This window comes from Elephas maximus, chromosome 4, assembly GCF_024166365.1.
Source record: "Elephas maximus indicus isolate mEleMax1 chromosome 4, mEleMax1 primary haplotype, whole genome shotgun sequence".
Taxonomy (NCBI): domain Eukaryota; kingdom Metazoa; phylum Chordata; class Mammalia; order Proboscidea; family Elephantidae; genus Elephas; species Elephas maximus.
In genome coordinates, this window is record NC_064822.1 from 153566920 (window position 1) to 153582846 (window position 15927).

The 15927-nt window shown below is 39.5% G+C and overlaps 1 protein-coding gene across 2 annotated transcripts in view; it reads right to left on the reverse strand.

Annotated features, from left to right (window-relative positions):
- POC1B (POC1 centriolar protein B) overlaps window positions 1–15927 on the reverse strand; it is a 116971-nt gene that overhangs the window by 93840 nt on the left and 7204 nt on the right. The gene's annotated exons all lie outside the window — the stretch shown is intronic.

A 15927-nucleotide genomic window follows, 5' to 3' on the forward strand; every position in this document is an offset into this window, starting at 1 on the left:
TTCCATACAGATTGTAGAATTTAAACGTGAAAGGTAAAACAACAAACTATTAGAAGAAAACTAGAGAATATCTTCATGACTTTGAGGTAGGCAAAGATTTCTTAAACAGGACGCAAAAGGCACTAACTATAAAGGAAAAGAAAGATAATTTGTACTGTACTAAATTAAGAAACCTTGTTCATCAAAAGACACCAACAAGAGAGTGGGAAGGCAAGCCATAGAGTGAGAGAAGGTATCTGCAATACGTATACCCAACAAAGTATGCACATACGGAATCTTTCCAGAATTGTACAAGACAACAAGAAAAAAACCAGACTATCCAAGAGGAAAAGGTTTAAACAAGCACTTCACAAAACAAGATATCTAAGTGGCTAATAGGTATATGAAAAGGTTCTAAATTCTATTAGCTATCAAGGAAAAGCAAATTAAAACCACAATGAGATCTCATTACATACTCATCAGAAAAACTACAATAAAAAGATAAATACTATCAAATCTCAGTGAGGATGTAGAACAACTGATTTGGAAATCTGTTTGGAAACACCTGTTGACGCTGAATGTACACTTAACATTTGACCCAGCAATTCTATCCCTAGGTATATACCCAACTGAAATGCTTGCATATGTTTATCAAAAGGCATACATAAGAACGTTCATGGCAGTACTACTCAAAACAGACAAAAACCGAAAACTAACTATCCATGAATAGAGGGATACATAAGTTTTTGGTATAGTCTTACTATATATATATATATATATATATATACACACACACACACACATATACTGGGGTAACTGGATTCCATTTATGTGAAGGGCAAGAAGAAGCAAAACTAATCTCTGGAGCTAGAAGTCAGCATATAGTTTATCTTGGGGCGGGGAGAAGGGTGGATAGTGGTTAGAAGGATGGACAAGAGGGGTTTCTGGGGCTCTGGTAATGTGTCTTGATCTTGGTGTTATTTATATGGGCATGTTCACATTGTGAAACTTAACTGAGTTGTACACTTAGGATTTGTGCAATTTTGGGCACATATCGTCTACATCAATTTTATTATAAAAAAGTTGAATAAAAATTCAACTTTTACTATTAAAAAAAATCACCGTTGTGTGAAGAATATACAGGGCATAGAGGGACAGAATTGAAGGCTGAAATCAATTAGGAGGCTAGTGCAATAATCTAGTCAGGAGACGGCAGTGGTCTGGCTTTGGCTGGAGGGGGCGGAAGTTGGAGAAGCTGTCAAATTGAAGATATATAGTAAAGGCATAGTCTATGAGGCATGTTAATGGACTGGATGTGAGGTGAGAGGAAAAGAGAAGAAGCAAAGGTGCTAGGTGAATCCTGTCATTTCCTGAGATGGAGAAAACCAAAAGAGGAGGAGCTTTGGAGCTGGGGTGGGGCAGGGTAGGGTAGAAATCAAGAGTTCGTTTTGGACACGACTTTGAGATCCCTATTAGACATATGAGTGGAGACGTCAGGTTGGGAGATGGATATACCTGCCTGAAGCAAAGTGAGAGGTTCTGACTATGCAATGTTGTGGTTAAGAGAGCAAGGGCTAGAGTTAGGCTCCTTGGTTCAAATCCTGGCTGTCACTTACTAGCTATGTGCCATTGGGCAAGTTACTCAACCTTTCTGTGTCTGGAACACTTTATCTGCAAAATGTGCTGCTGAAAGTATTAAGTGAAATAATACTTACAATTCATTCCTGGCACATAGAAAACACTCAAATGTAGCTGCCAGAAAAAATAAAACCAAACCCATTGCCATCCAGTCGATTCCAACTCATAGCAACCCTATACGACAGAGTAAAACTGTCCCATAGAGTTTCCAAGGAGTGCCTGGTGGATTCGAACTGCCGACCTTTCGGTTAGCAGCCGTAGCATTTAACCACTATGCCACCTGTTACTGTTAGCAGCGGCCACCCAAAGAAAGTATTAAAGACTGGAAACGGGATGGGGTCACTTAGGAAGTGAGTATAGAAAGAGAAGAGGGCCAAGGTACCTAACCTTCAGAGAAGACAGAGCAAAGGAAGGAGCCAAAAATGAAGTAGGAGGTGTCCCGGAGACTGTGGTATCCAGAAGACAAGAAAGAGTGCAAAGAGTGATTAGCTATGTTAAATGCTTCAAAGAGTCTGAGTAAGGCCAAGCTTGAGCAGGACTGGCTGCATAGTTTGCAGGACCCAGTTCAAACTATAAATGCGGGACCCCTCGTTCTTTTTTTTTTTTTAATATTTTCAAGACAGTGATAGCAGAGCCGGGTCCCTTCTAAGTGCAGAGTTCTGTGTGACTGCACAGGCCATATGCCCAGTGTAAAAATGGCACGGCAGGGGCATTGTCTGACCTCCTCCAACTTCACTATGGGAAAGGGAAATCAAGATCCTGCCCAAGGCTGATTTCCTATGAGGCAGAGGTCGCACATGCCTCGTATCTCCACCATTTTTACCAATGCTGACAACTGTCCCTCCATTGGCATTCTCTACTTCTCTCTGAGTTTGATAATTTGTTGCAATGGCCACACAGAACTCACTGTACTCACAATTATGAGGTTTATTAGGCAAGTAACAGGTTACAATTCAGGTTCAGGAACACTCATGATACAGCTCTTACAAAAAGACAGCTTCTTTCCAGTTGTTCCCAGCATGCCTCTCCCTGGCCCTCAGCCTTTGCCCTCCTTGGCCAAGTGCTACAAAGCCATTTTAGCTCTGCCGATAGGTGCCCCGAGGCACCCTACTCCACTAGCCAGCCTTAGCCCAAAGGCACTCAGCTCTAGCTCTGTGGGTCTTCAAGCCTTGCTCTACCGAGTGCCCAGAGGCACCTTATTCCACCAGCAAGCCTCCTGCCCAAAAGCGCACAGCTTTCTTGTTCTACCATGCCATCTCCTGCCAGTCTCCTGGACCTGCTGCCTCTGCTGCTGCCATTTCTCTGCTGCTGCTTCTTGCCCTCTTACCATCTTCAGTATTACAGCTCTCTGTCTCCCGGGTCTAGGCGGATCTCAGCACAGGGATCCCAGGTCCAAAGGATGCGCTCCACTCCTGGTTCTTCCCCCTTGGTGGTGGTAAGATCCTCCTTTTGCCTGGAATTGGCTCTCTTTTAAGCCTAGTGGAACAGCAAAACTGACCAATCCCCTTGGTAGGCCTCAATTTATTTATTTGCACAGGCCCACCTTGGGTGTGTGTTACAAGACCACGGTGAGGAAGGTCACATAAAAGCACCCATAAAGCCAGCCCAAGACCCAAGGATTAAATGCTGGTTTGGCAATAAGAATTGTTTCAGTGAAGTGGTGGTATCAAAGCTGGAATGGAGTGGGTTGAATGGAAAACGAGAGGGTTAATATATACAACACATTCATTAACTAAATCTAGGTTTACAGGACGCCTAATACCACACAGCAGTCCCTGGTTGGTGCAAATGTTTAACATGCTCAGCTGTTAACAAAAGGTTGGTTTTTGGAATCCACCCAGAGGTGCCTCAGAAGAAAAGCCTGTTGATCTACTTCTGAAAAACCAGCCACTGAAACCCTGTGGAGCACACTTCTTCCCTGATATACATGGGGTTACCATGAGTCAGAATCAATTCCATGGCAACACTCGGTTTGATACGGGCCAGAAAAAACATGGTATTAGAGGATCATAGTATAGTGACAACTGAAAGGGGTGAAAATATGATGTTTAACCAAGAAGGTGATATAGGAGTTGAGCCTTTATGAATTTTGTCAGGTAGAGTGGACTTTTTAGTTTTTTTCTCAATATTCTCTCTCATAATACTTGAAACTGTGTACTATGCACACTGGGTCTCAAAAAATGATTTAGAGTTGATGGCTGGCTACACACCCACATTAAATCAACGCTTCCTATATGAGCACGGGTCTTGTTCAGCAGGATGAACAAACGGTTTATGGGCACGGGAACCGCCCAGCCTTAGGGTAAGGTGGCATTTTGGAGGCCTACTAATTGATGGCACAGGACCAGGCAGTGTTTCGTTCTGTTGTGCATAGAGTTGCATGAGTTGGAGCCGACTCAATGGCACCTAACAACAACAGCAAAATTGTGAAAAACCGGAAGCAGAGAAGTCTCAATTACAACAATGTGGCTCATGGTATACCTTACATTTTCTTATAAATTCAGAAAAAAAGACTGATAATCTATAAAAATTTACAAATGCATTCTTATTAAAACTATGAAAACCAGCACAGAATCTTCCTCCTTACCTCCCTAATCTTTCTTAGGAAAGCACTGTCCCACCAAACCCTGACACTGTGGAAATAAAAGGTATTTGATTACTGATGTCAATGCTGTACTGTGTCAACTTGGAATTTGCTTTCTTACATTTCCATTAAACCACACCCTGTATAAACATTACCACTTTATTTGAAATGTCAAAGCAGTGCCATTCATCATCTGACTGGTCTATTCTGAGATAAAATGTCAAAGGGAGGAAGTTAAAAGAAAAGGTTAACTAGAAAATCTACCCATTAAAAATTTTATTTATTTATTTATATTCCTCAACAATAATACATTGTTTCAAGAAACCCTTATTAGAACCTAAGAAAGAACAAAGTCAATGTTCACCTAGTCCAGTGCTTTGTCTCTGGAGGTTAACTACAAGGAGCTTACTAATGGAAAGCATATTTATTCTCCATAATGTCCAAGAAGCCAACAGTTACTGTGTTAAGTAGCAATAACTTTCTGTAGTAAACCCAATATAACTTTCTGTAGTAAACTCAAGATCTATCTCTCATTGATTTAACCTAATCACCCACAGTTACTCATAGGTTTGCTCTGTAATACTCCAGGAATACTATTTTTTCAAAAAGAAATGGTGCTGCCTCCAGTTCTTGTGGTTGTTCTTATTTTATTTATCTTTAAATTGGTAATGCAGGTACATGATACAGAATTTCAATACTGTTGTTGTTGTTGTTAGGCACCATCGAGTTAGCTCCAACATATAGCAACCCTATGCACAACAGAAGAAAATACTTCCTGGGCCTGCTCCATCCTAACAATCATTGTTATCCTTAAACCCGTTGTGGCAGCCACTGTGTCAATCAATCTCATCGAGGGGCTTCCTCTTTTTCATTGACCCTCTACTTTACCAAGCACAATGTCCTTCTCCAGGATCTGGTCCCTCTTGACAACATGTCCAAAGTATGCGGGACGTAGCCTCACCGTCCTTGCTTCTAAGGAGCATTCTGGTTGTACTTCTTCTAAAAAAGATTTGTTCGTTCTTGTTTGTCCATGGTATATTCAATACTCTTCACCAACACCACCATTAAAAGGCATCAATTCTTCAGTCTTCCTTATTCATCATCCAGATTCCGCATGCATAAAGAGGTGATTGAAAACACCATGGTCAGGTGCACCTTACCCTTCAAGGTGACATCTTTGCTTTTCGACCCTTTAGAGAGGTCTTTTGCAGCAGATTTGCCCAATGTGATACATTTTTTGATCTCCTGACTGCTGCTTCCATTGGTTTTGATTGTGGATCCAAGTAAAATGAATTCTTGACAACTTCAATCTTTTCTCCTTTTATCATGATGTTGCTTATGGGTCCTGTTTTGAGGATTTTTGTTTTCTTTATGTTGAGGTGTAATCCATACTGAAGGCTGTGGTCTTTGATCTTCATCAGTATGTACTTCAAGTCCTCTTCACTTTCAGCAAGCAAAGTTGTGTCATCTGTACAACGAAAGCTGTTAATGAGTCTTCCACCAATCCCGATGCCCTGTTTTTCTTCATACAGGCCAGCTTCTCAGATTATTTGCTCATCATACAGATTGAATAGGTATGGTGAAAGGATACAGCCCTGACACACACTTTTCCTGACTTTAAACCATGCAGTATCCCTTTGCTCTGCTCAAACGACTGCCTCTTGATCTATGTACAGGTTCCTCATAAGCACAATTAAGCGTTCTGGGATTCTCATTCTTTGCAATGTTATCCGTAATTTCTTATGATCCACACAGTCGAATGCCTTTGTATAGTCAATAAAACACAGGTAAACATCTTTCTTGCATTCTCTGCTTTCAGCCAGTATCCATCTGTTATCAGCAATGATATTCCTGGTTCCGCGTCCTCTTCTGAATCTGGCCTGAATTTCTGGCAGTTCCCTGTCGGTATACTGCTGTAGCCACTTTTGAATGATCGTCAGCAAAATTTTACTTGGTGTGATATTAATGATATTGTTCAATAATTTCCACTTTCGGTTGGATCACCTTTCTTGGGGATAGGCATAAATATGGATCTCTTCCAGTTGGTCGGCCAGCTGTCTTTCAAAGTTCATGGCATACACGAGTGAGTCTTTCCAGCGCTGCATTCTTGTGTTGAAACATCTTAATTGGTATTCCGTCAATTCCTGAAGCCTTGTTTTTCGCCAGTGCCTTTAGTGCAGCTTGGAGTTCTTTCAGCACCACTGGTTTCTGCTCATATGGTACCTCCTGAAATGGCTGAAGATCAACCAATTCTTTTTGGTGTAGTGACTGTGGATTCCCTCCATCTTCTTTTGATGCTTCCTGAGTCGTTTAATATTTTCCCCATAGAATCCTTCAATATTATTACTTGAGGCTTGAATTTTTTTTTTTCAGTTCTTTCAGCTTGAGAAACGCAGAGCATGTTCTTCCCTTTGGTTTTCCATCTCCAGGTCTTTGCACACGTCATTATAATACTTTACTTTGCCCTTTGAAACATTCTGTTTCACTTTACTTCATCATTTCTTCCTTTCACTATAGCTACCCGACGTTCAAGAGCAAGTTTCAGAGTCTCTTCTGACATCCATTTTATCTTTCTTTCCTGTCTTTTTAATGACCTCTTGCTCTCTTCATGTATGATGTCCTTGATATAATTTCACAACTCCTCTGGTCTTTGGTCATTAGTGTTCCACACATCAAATCCATTCTTGAGATGGTCTCTAAATTCAGGTGGGATACACTCAAGTTTGTACTTTGGCACTCCTGGACTTGTTCTAATTTTCTTCAGTTTCAACTTGAACTTAAAAAAAAAATTTTACATATGAGTAATTGATGATCTGTCCTGCAGTCAGCCCCTGGCCTTGTTCTGACTGATGATATTGAGCTTTTCCATTGTCTCTTCCCACAGATGTTGTCATTTTGATTCCTGTGTATTCCATCTGGCCAGGTCCACATGTATAGTCGCTGTTTATGTTGTTCAAAAAGGTACTTGCAATGAAGAAGTTGTTCGTCTTGCAAAATTCTATCATTTGATCTCTGGCATCATTTCTCTCACCAAGGCCATATTTTCCAACTACGGATCCTTCTTTGTTTCCAACTTTCACATTTTAATCTCCAGCAATTACAAACCACCCTGATTGCACATTCGATCAATTTTAGACGGCAGAAGTTGGTAAAAATCTTCAACTTTTTCATCTTTGGCCTTAGTGGTTGGTGCGTAATTTGAATAGCCATATTAACTGGTCTTCCTTTTAGGCATATAAATATTATCCTATCACTGACAGCGCTGTACTTCAGGATAGATCTTGAAATGTTCTTTTTGATAATGAAGGCAACGCCATTCCTCTTCAAGTTGTCATTCCTGGCATAGTAAACCATATAATTGTCTGTTTCAAAATGGCCAATACCAGTCTATTTCAGCTCACTAATGCCCAGAATATCAGTATTTATACATTGCATTTCATTTTTGATGACTTCCAATTTTCCTAGATTCATACTTTGTACATTCCATGTTCCAATTATTAATGGATGTTTGCAGCTGTTTCTTCTCATTTGAGTTATGACACATGAGCAAATGAAGGTCTGGAAAGTTTAACTCCATCCACGTCATTAAGGTCGACTGTACTTTGAGGAGGCAGCTCTTTCCCAGTGGTCTTTTGAGTGCCTTTCAGTCTGAGGGGCTCATCTTCTGGCGCTGTATCAAACATTGTTCTGCTGCTATTCATAATGTTTTCACTTGCTAAATCTTTCAGACGTAGACTGCTAGGTACTTGTTCCTAGTCTGTCTTAGTCTGGAAGCTCGGCTAAAACCTACTGGTATTTGAATACTGGTGGCATAGCTTCCAGCATCACAGCAACACACAAGCCCCCACAGTATGACAAACTGACAGGCACATGAGGGAATTTCGGTATTACAAAAGCGTATTTACCAACATCTCCGTCTAGACCTTGGCCACCTGGTTCCCCTTCCTAGAGGCAACCAGTGTTACCATTTTCTTCTGTATTCCCCTATTTGTCTATACATATGCTTTTTTAAATATAAATGGTAGGACATTACAGCTACTATTCTGCACTTTCCCTCCCTACCCTCCCCTTCCCTAGCCCAATTAATATACTATATATTGGAGATCATGTCTTCTCAGTATATAATCCTAAAATCAAACCTTTTGCTGTCGAGTTGATTCTGATTCATAGCGACCCTACAGGACAGGGCAGAACTGCCCCATAGGGTTTCTAAGGCTCTAAACTTTACAGAAGCAGACTGCCACATCTTTGTCCCACGGAGTGGCTGGTGGGTTTGAACCATCAACATTTTGGTTAACAGCTGAGTGCTTAACCACCGTGCCACTAGGGCTCCTTTATCAGTATATGTTGTTGTTAGGTGCCATCAAGCCAGTTCCAAATCATAGCGACCCTACATACAACAGAACAAAACACTGCCCAGTCCCGCACCATCCTCACAATTGTCATGCTTGAGCTCTGTAACAATATATACAACTGTCTTTTTTTTTTCTTCCCCTATTTTTGGTAAATTTTTCTTCTGATATCATTTCAAACTTGCAGAAAAGTTACAAGAGCAGAACAAGGAACTCCGGTATCCTCTTTACTTAGATTTCATCTATTTTGTCTATTTGTTTTCTCATTCTCTCTCTATACAAATATTTTCATATGTGCATATTTTTTCTTAACATTTGAAAGTTAGAACCATAATGCGTCTTTGCCACTAAATACTTCAGTGTATTTCCTAAGAACAAAGGCATTCTCTTACATAACCACAGTATAATTAGCAAAGTCAGGAAATTCAGCACTATTTAATATAATACTATTATCCCATACAGGGATTTTGTCAGCGATAGCTATTTTCCCCCAGCCTATGATGTAACCCAGGATCGTGTATTAATTGTCACATGTCTTTAGTTTCTAGGTCTTTGTCTTTATTGACCTTCATATCCTTGAAGACTGCAGCTTCTATTATTTTTATAGCAAGAGCCTCAATATTTTTTTCTGCCTCCTCATGGTTAGAGTCAGCATATACATGTTTGACAGGAATACTACCAAGGTCATGTTGGCCCTTATCAGTGGATCAGATCAGGATGCACATGAAGTCTGTTTGTCCTGATCCTGGGGATATTAACTTTGATTGCTTGGTTTAGGTGGTCTCTGCCATGTAAAATTAATATTTTTCTCCTTTGTACTTAATAAGTATTTTGTGGGGAGATACTCTGAGACTATATAAATCTCCTCCTCCTTATTAAACTGTTGCACACTAGTTTTAGTATCCTTTGATCATTTTTCAATCCATCAGCCTTTCTATAATTTACTACTTAACTAATGCTTAATTAATTAATATTTCATTTCTTATTCATTTACCATTGTAAGGAAGAGCCTCCCCCCCTCCATTTATCTATTTATTCACTTATCTATTTTTATAAGTACGGGCTCATAGATTTAAATTTTTTAAATGTTTTTGTGGTAAAATACAGATAACAAAAATTGTGCATTATAATCATTTTTAAGTATACAGTACAGTGACATTAATTGTATTCACCGTTTTGTGCAACCATCACCACTATCTACTTCCAAAAATTTATCACTCCAAGTAGAAACATTACCCCTTAAGCAATAACCTCTCATTTTCCCCACCACTCCTTCAGCCCCTGGTAATCACTAATAAAATTTGTCTCTGTGCCTTTGCCTATTTTAGATATTTCATATAAATGGGAGCACACAGTATTTGTCCTTTTGTGTCTGACTTATTTAATACAATGTTTTCACGGTTCATACAGTCATAGCATGTATTAGAACTTCATTTCTCTTACGGCTGAATAACACCTCACTGTATGGATATACCACATTTTGTTTATTCATTCATCTGTTAATGGACACCAGCTGTTTTCAGCTTTTGGTTATTGTGAATAATGCTGCAATGAACATTGGTGTATGAGTACCTGTTTGAGTCCCTGCTTTCAAGTCTTTCAGGTATATACCTAGAAGTGAAACTGCTAGGTAATATGATAATTTTGTGTTTAACTTTTTGAAGAACCACCAAACTTTTCCACAGTGGCTGCACTATTTTACATTCCTTCACACCATCAGCCACACTTGGCTATCTTCCATTTTTCTAACAATAGCCATTCTTGGGGCTGTGGAGTGGTATCTCACTATGGTTTTGAGTTGCATTTCCCCAATGATTAATGACTGTGAGCATCTTTTCAAGTGCTTACTGGCCATTTGTATATTTTCTCTGGAGACAGTCCTAAGTCCTTTGCCTATTTTTTTAATTGGGTTGTTTGTCTTTTTGTTATTGAATTGTAGAAGTTCTTTATATTCTAGTTATTAAACCCAACTATTTTCTTCCATTCTGCAGGTTACCTCTTCACTTTTTTGGTAAAGTTCTTTGATGTCCAAAAGTTTTTAATTTTGATGAAGAACAATTTATCTACTTTGTATTTTGTTGCCCATGCTTTTGGCATCATGTCTAAGAATCCATTATCAAAACCAAGATCCTCAAGCTTTATCCCTATATTTTCTTCTAAGAGTTTTGTGGTTTTAGTTCTTATATTTAGGTCATTGGTCCACTTTGAGTTAATTTTCATATATAGCGTGAGGTATGGGTCCAACTTCATCTTTTTGCATTGAACAAATCTTTCATCTCCCTGATTAGATTTATTCCTAGGGATTTTAATCTCTTATGTGCTATTGATAGCTTATTTTATTCAATAGGTTATAATCTATAACTAACATTTGATCCTCAAAATGTTCCAGATTTTGCTAGCAGGGACTCCTTAAAGCTGGCCTCTGTGTCCTTTTGCTATGTATCCATCATTCTTTGAGCACTTCTTTACTTTCTAGTACACAAAATATTCTAGTACCACAAAAATATTCCAACTTATAGCGACACTACAGGACAGAGTAGAACTGCCCCATAGAGTTCCCAAGGAGCGTCTGGCAGATTGTACATTATCTCTTTCCATATCTGTAACTCCCTTCTGCAAAAGTAAGAAACCTGGTTCCCATTATGTTCAATGTATTTTTACTCAAACCTACAATACACAAAGAGTAGTTTCAGAATCGCTAACCCATAACACTGTAAAAAGCAATCCCACTAATTAAAGCTCAGTATTTGTCATATTGTGTGTTGACTGGCAATTAAATTACTGGTGGATCCTTTTTGGTCCTGTCAGACTTGGTTTTATTTCTTGTTAGAGTAGGTCTATTTCAATTTTGAACTTAATCCTTGGGCATGCCCTTTATTCTAAATTATAGTCCTGATTCCTAAGGCATGGACTTTCTGGTAGGTACCCCAGCCAAATGCCCGAGGGGCTTAGTCAGATTTCTCTTCTCTGGTAGATTCAAACTGCTGACCTTTTGGTTAGCAGCCGAATGCTTAGAGTCTAAAGCAGCTATGGGTGATTTAAAAGTAATCTTCAATAACAACAATCTAGAGAAAATTAAATGAACTTATTTAAATTTCACATTTCTTTGAGGACTGGCACTAGCAATAACACAAACCTTTCATGACTTATTACTATGGGCCAAGTACTTTTAAGTATGTCATAATCATCCTTTTATTTAATTCTCACAACAAAGTATGTAAATACCATCCCTGTTTGAGAGATGAGGAAACTGAGGCTTAGTGAGACTAAGAAACTTGCCCAAGGCCACACAGACAAAAACTGGTAGAGCTGGATTTTTAACCCAGTTCTGATAGACTTCAAAGCCCCAGCTTTTAATCAATAAATCAGTGCTTCTGAAAGTGTGATTTAGATTATTTGGGACATTGTAAAAACAGTCATTTCTAGGAAATTATACACTCTGGGGTGAGACCCAGGACTCTGAATTATTGATAAGTTTCTTGGGTAATTCTGGTACATGTTGCAATTTGAGAAACACTGCAGTGTACTACATCGCCTCTCAGTATATACACTAAATCACTAGCACCTGGGAATTTTTTTTTTTTTTTTTAAGTAGAAACAGAAGGAGAAGCTTTAACAAAGCTACTACATAGGTTACCATCAAGAATCATAACAGAAAAAGAATTTCAGGCAAACTTCTATTATGGTTTCACTGTAGGGAAAATAACTTCTGAATTCCAAATTTCATTAGGCTTCTATTCATTCAGAAAAGGAGGAGATTAACTTGTTCTTTACCATCATTTACTCTACACAAACCCTACATGCTAAACAGATACTGAGTCAATGACAGGGAAACCTAGAAGATACGGACAACAAAAGGGGAAAAACGACAACTTTGCCAGTAAAACTATTTAATTTTAAATTAAAAACTTCTGAAGTACAGCTCAGATTCTACAAACCATGTAAAAGCACTTTTAGACTCTTCTAACGTTTTCATGGAAACTCTGGTGGCATAGTGGTTAAGTGCTATCTATGGCTCCTAACCGAAAGATTGGCAGTTCAAATTCACCACGTGTTCCTTGGGAACTGTATGGGGTGGTTCTACTCTGTCCTATAGGGTCACTATGAGTTGGAATCAACTCAATGGCAATGGGTTTGGTTGGTTTGGTTTTAATGTTTTCATAAAGTAGAACGTGGTTCTCTGGGAAAGTGAGAAACTGGCCTGAAGGAAAAACGCTTTGGCTCCAGGATCTGCCTTCAAATCAGGCTCTGCAGGTATGCTAGCTGAATAGCCTCAGGCAAGCTACTGAACTTCTCTGAGTCTCAGTTTCTGCATTTATAAAAACACTTCACAGGTTTTTGTTGTCTCCCATCCCCTCCTCTTTACCTCCTCTCATTACCTCCCAGCCCACTGTGTGAAACCCAAGAGCCCACCCTTCCAAGAGGTTATCAAGACTAAATCTACCAGGCTTCCTATTCTCATTCCCTCCAGTCATTAGGAGGAGGGTAAGTCTTAAGCCTCTCTGGCCATCAACCATCATCCAAACACTTCCATTATGCTCTGGATATCCCCTTAGTTGAGCTTGATACCCACGCCTTCTCCTCTTTGCAAAAGCTTCTACTGGGCCAGAGGAACACCCACCATATGATCTGCCAACTTCCTTGTATCCACATCCTCTCCTCCTAAAGTTCCTCTTCCTCCTCCTCTTCAACTGCCTAAAGCTTGTCTCTGCCTGGGGACACCAACCCACTGAAACCCTTTCAAGTGACAATCATTTTGTCTTTCACACTTCACCTACCTCAGTACATAGGCTTCCTCTCTATTCCAACTCCTTCATTCATTCAACAGATATCTGAACTTCTATGACATACCAGGTACTGTGGGTGGGGAGCTTAAATTCAAATGGCGAATATATAAACAAACAAGCAAATATATAATTTTAAATTGTGCTAAGATACATGAGAGATAAAATAGGAAGTCACAATGAGAATTTTGTGTGGGGGGTGAACTTAATTTAGATACTATTCAGTGAAATTTTAAATGGCGCCTTGAAAGATAAGAAGGAACCAGGCAAGCAAAGAGTGCACTGGTGAAGAACATTTCAGACTGAGGGGACCCAGGGTCTTTCAGTTTCTAAGCCTCCCATCTCCAAAGACCTTCTCCTCCATGCCTCCCCAGCAACTCACATTCTATGGTCACACCCTGGACCTTGTCAACAGCAGAACCGGAACACGTCTCAAGTCACTGATTCAAACCAACCATTCTCTGACAACTTCCATTTCTTCTAGCTCACTTGCTCAGTAGCTCCAACCTCATCTAGAACTCCAGTCCACTGACCTATGTTTTCCATTGAAGCTCTCTTCTCGCCATCTTTAATTCACTCTCTTAATTTTTCATCCAATTTGTAATCCTCCTCTTACATACATTTAATCCCTCGACTCTCCCTCGTTACTTCAATTTCCATGGCAAAATTCTAATTGTCCTGACTTTCCTGTGACTATCCCTGTACAGGTGAGAATTGCTGTACCCACCCCAGATAGACTGCTGTACCCATCCCTATAAATTAATAATCACTAATTTCAAGAGGCCTTCCACACTCCCCATTAACGCTCAGTTCTCTAGCAGTTCTCTCCCCTACCCTCTGTATTAGCTATTTAATATCTTCTCCTCTCTCTTCAATACACTTACTCCGCTCCCATTCCTCCTAATACCCTATTCTAATGCTTTTCCCTCCTTCCTTTCTGATTATTCCTTCTTAGTTACTTTTGTTGTCTCTGCTTCTGATCTAAAGGTTGGATGTTCAGGATTCAAGACATGGGCTATCTACTCTCATTATTCTATATTCTTTCCAAGTGATCTTATCCATGCCTATGACTTTAAATACATTTATGTGCTAATAGGAAACCCTGGTGGCATAGTGGTTAAGAGCCATGGCTGCTAACCAAGAGGTCAGCAGTTTGAATCCACCAGGAGCTCCTTGGAAACCATATGGGAGGCAGCTCTATTCTGTCTTATAGGGTCACTATGAGTTGGAATTGACTCGACAGGAATGGGTTTTATGTGCTAATAACTCTCAAATTTTTGCCCAGGATTTGAACTACCATCCTCTCCTGAGATCAGTGTATCTCCTAGTTAATTTCCCTACAAATGGTTCAAACCCCAAATAGCAGCCAGATTGATTTTTGTGAGGTATAAATCAGATCATGTCATTCCTTAATTAAAACTCTTCAGTGACTTCCAAAGGCTCTCAGAAGAAAATCCTAAAACATGGTGTACAGGACCTTGCACAAGCTGGCCTCTACCTCGCTTTGTAACTTCATCTCCCACCACTCTCTCTCTTCCTTTGCTTACCAGGTTCTGCCCATGCTGGCGTTTTTACTTACTTGTGTGAAGACAGGCTTTTTCCCAGCCGGTCTTTTCGTATGCCATTCTCTCTCTAGTATTTTCCAAGCTAACTCCTCCTTCATTCTTCAGGCCTTGGGTTAAACCTAACTTTCTCACAGAAGTATTCTTTGACCCCATAAACTCAAGTATGTCTCCACTTATCATCTTTCAAATCAGTCTGTTCCTTTCCTTCATAGCACTTGATTGTTTTCTTTTGTTTCATAAAGTTGTATGTGGATTTGTGTTTACTGGTTATCTGTCTCCATCATTGAACTGTGAACTCTTCACACTATCTTATAAAACACATCTCTTATGTTCACCTCTGTATGTATACTCAGAGCACAGGACAGCATCTGGCATATAGTAAAAGCTCAGTTGGCATTAACTAAAGGAGGACTAAATAGAGTACTTCCTCTTCCCCTTTGAACAGGCTTAGATAAATGCAAATAAATGGGTTAGAATGGTGACCAGACAGCTGAAGACACTGCTTTTCTGCAGTAGACAACAAGGTCATTTCTCCCAGCTATCTGTATTGACCAAGCATAGCACAAATGGAAAAGTAGTACCGACTGTGACCAACTAGACTTCTCAGTTCTGTCATGGACACTATACAACTCAGGAACTCATTACACTTTCTTGGGGAAATTACAACAATCTCTACTTCCCATTCAAAGGGCTGACTGAGGTTTCTCTGAAATTTTACAATAAGCTCCAACACACACAAATTTCCAATTTCCACACCCAGCCTAATAATAAGCAGGCAGGGTCATATATATAACTTTCTTAATTCTGTTAAATTATGGAGTGAGTCAAGTGTTATAGATAATGATCCTGTTGGCCTGTTCTAAAGTCTAACATGCACACAGAGACATAGAAAGAGAAATCTTTTCTAGGGTACTTGAAAATACTCCAGTCTCTTTTTTTTCCCTTCAGTATTTTTTAAATTGAGATATAATCACATACCATAAAATTCACCCTTTAAAATTATACAATTTAGTGGTTTTTAGTAT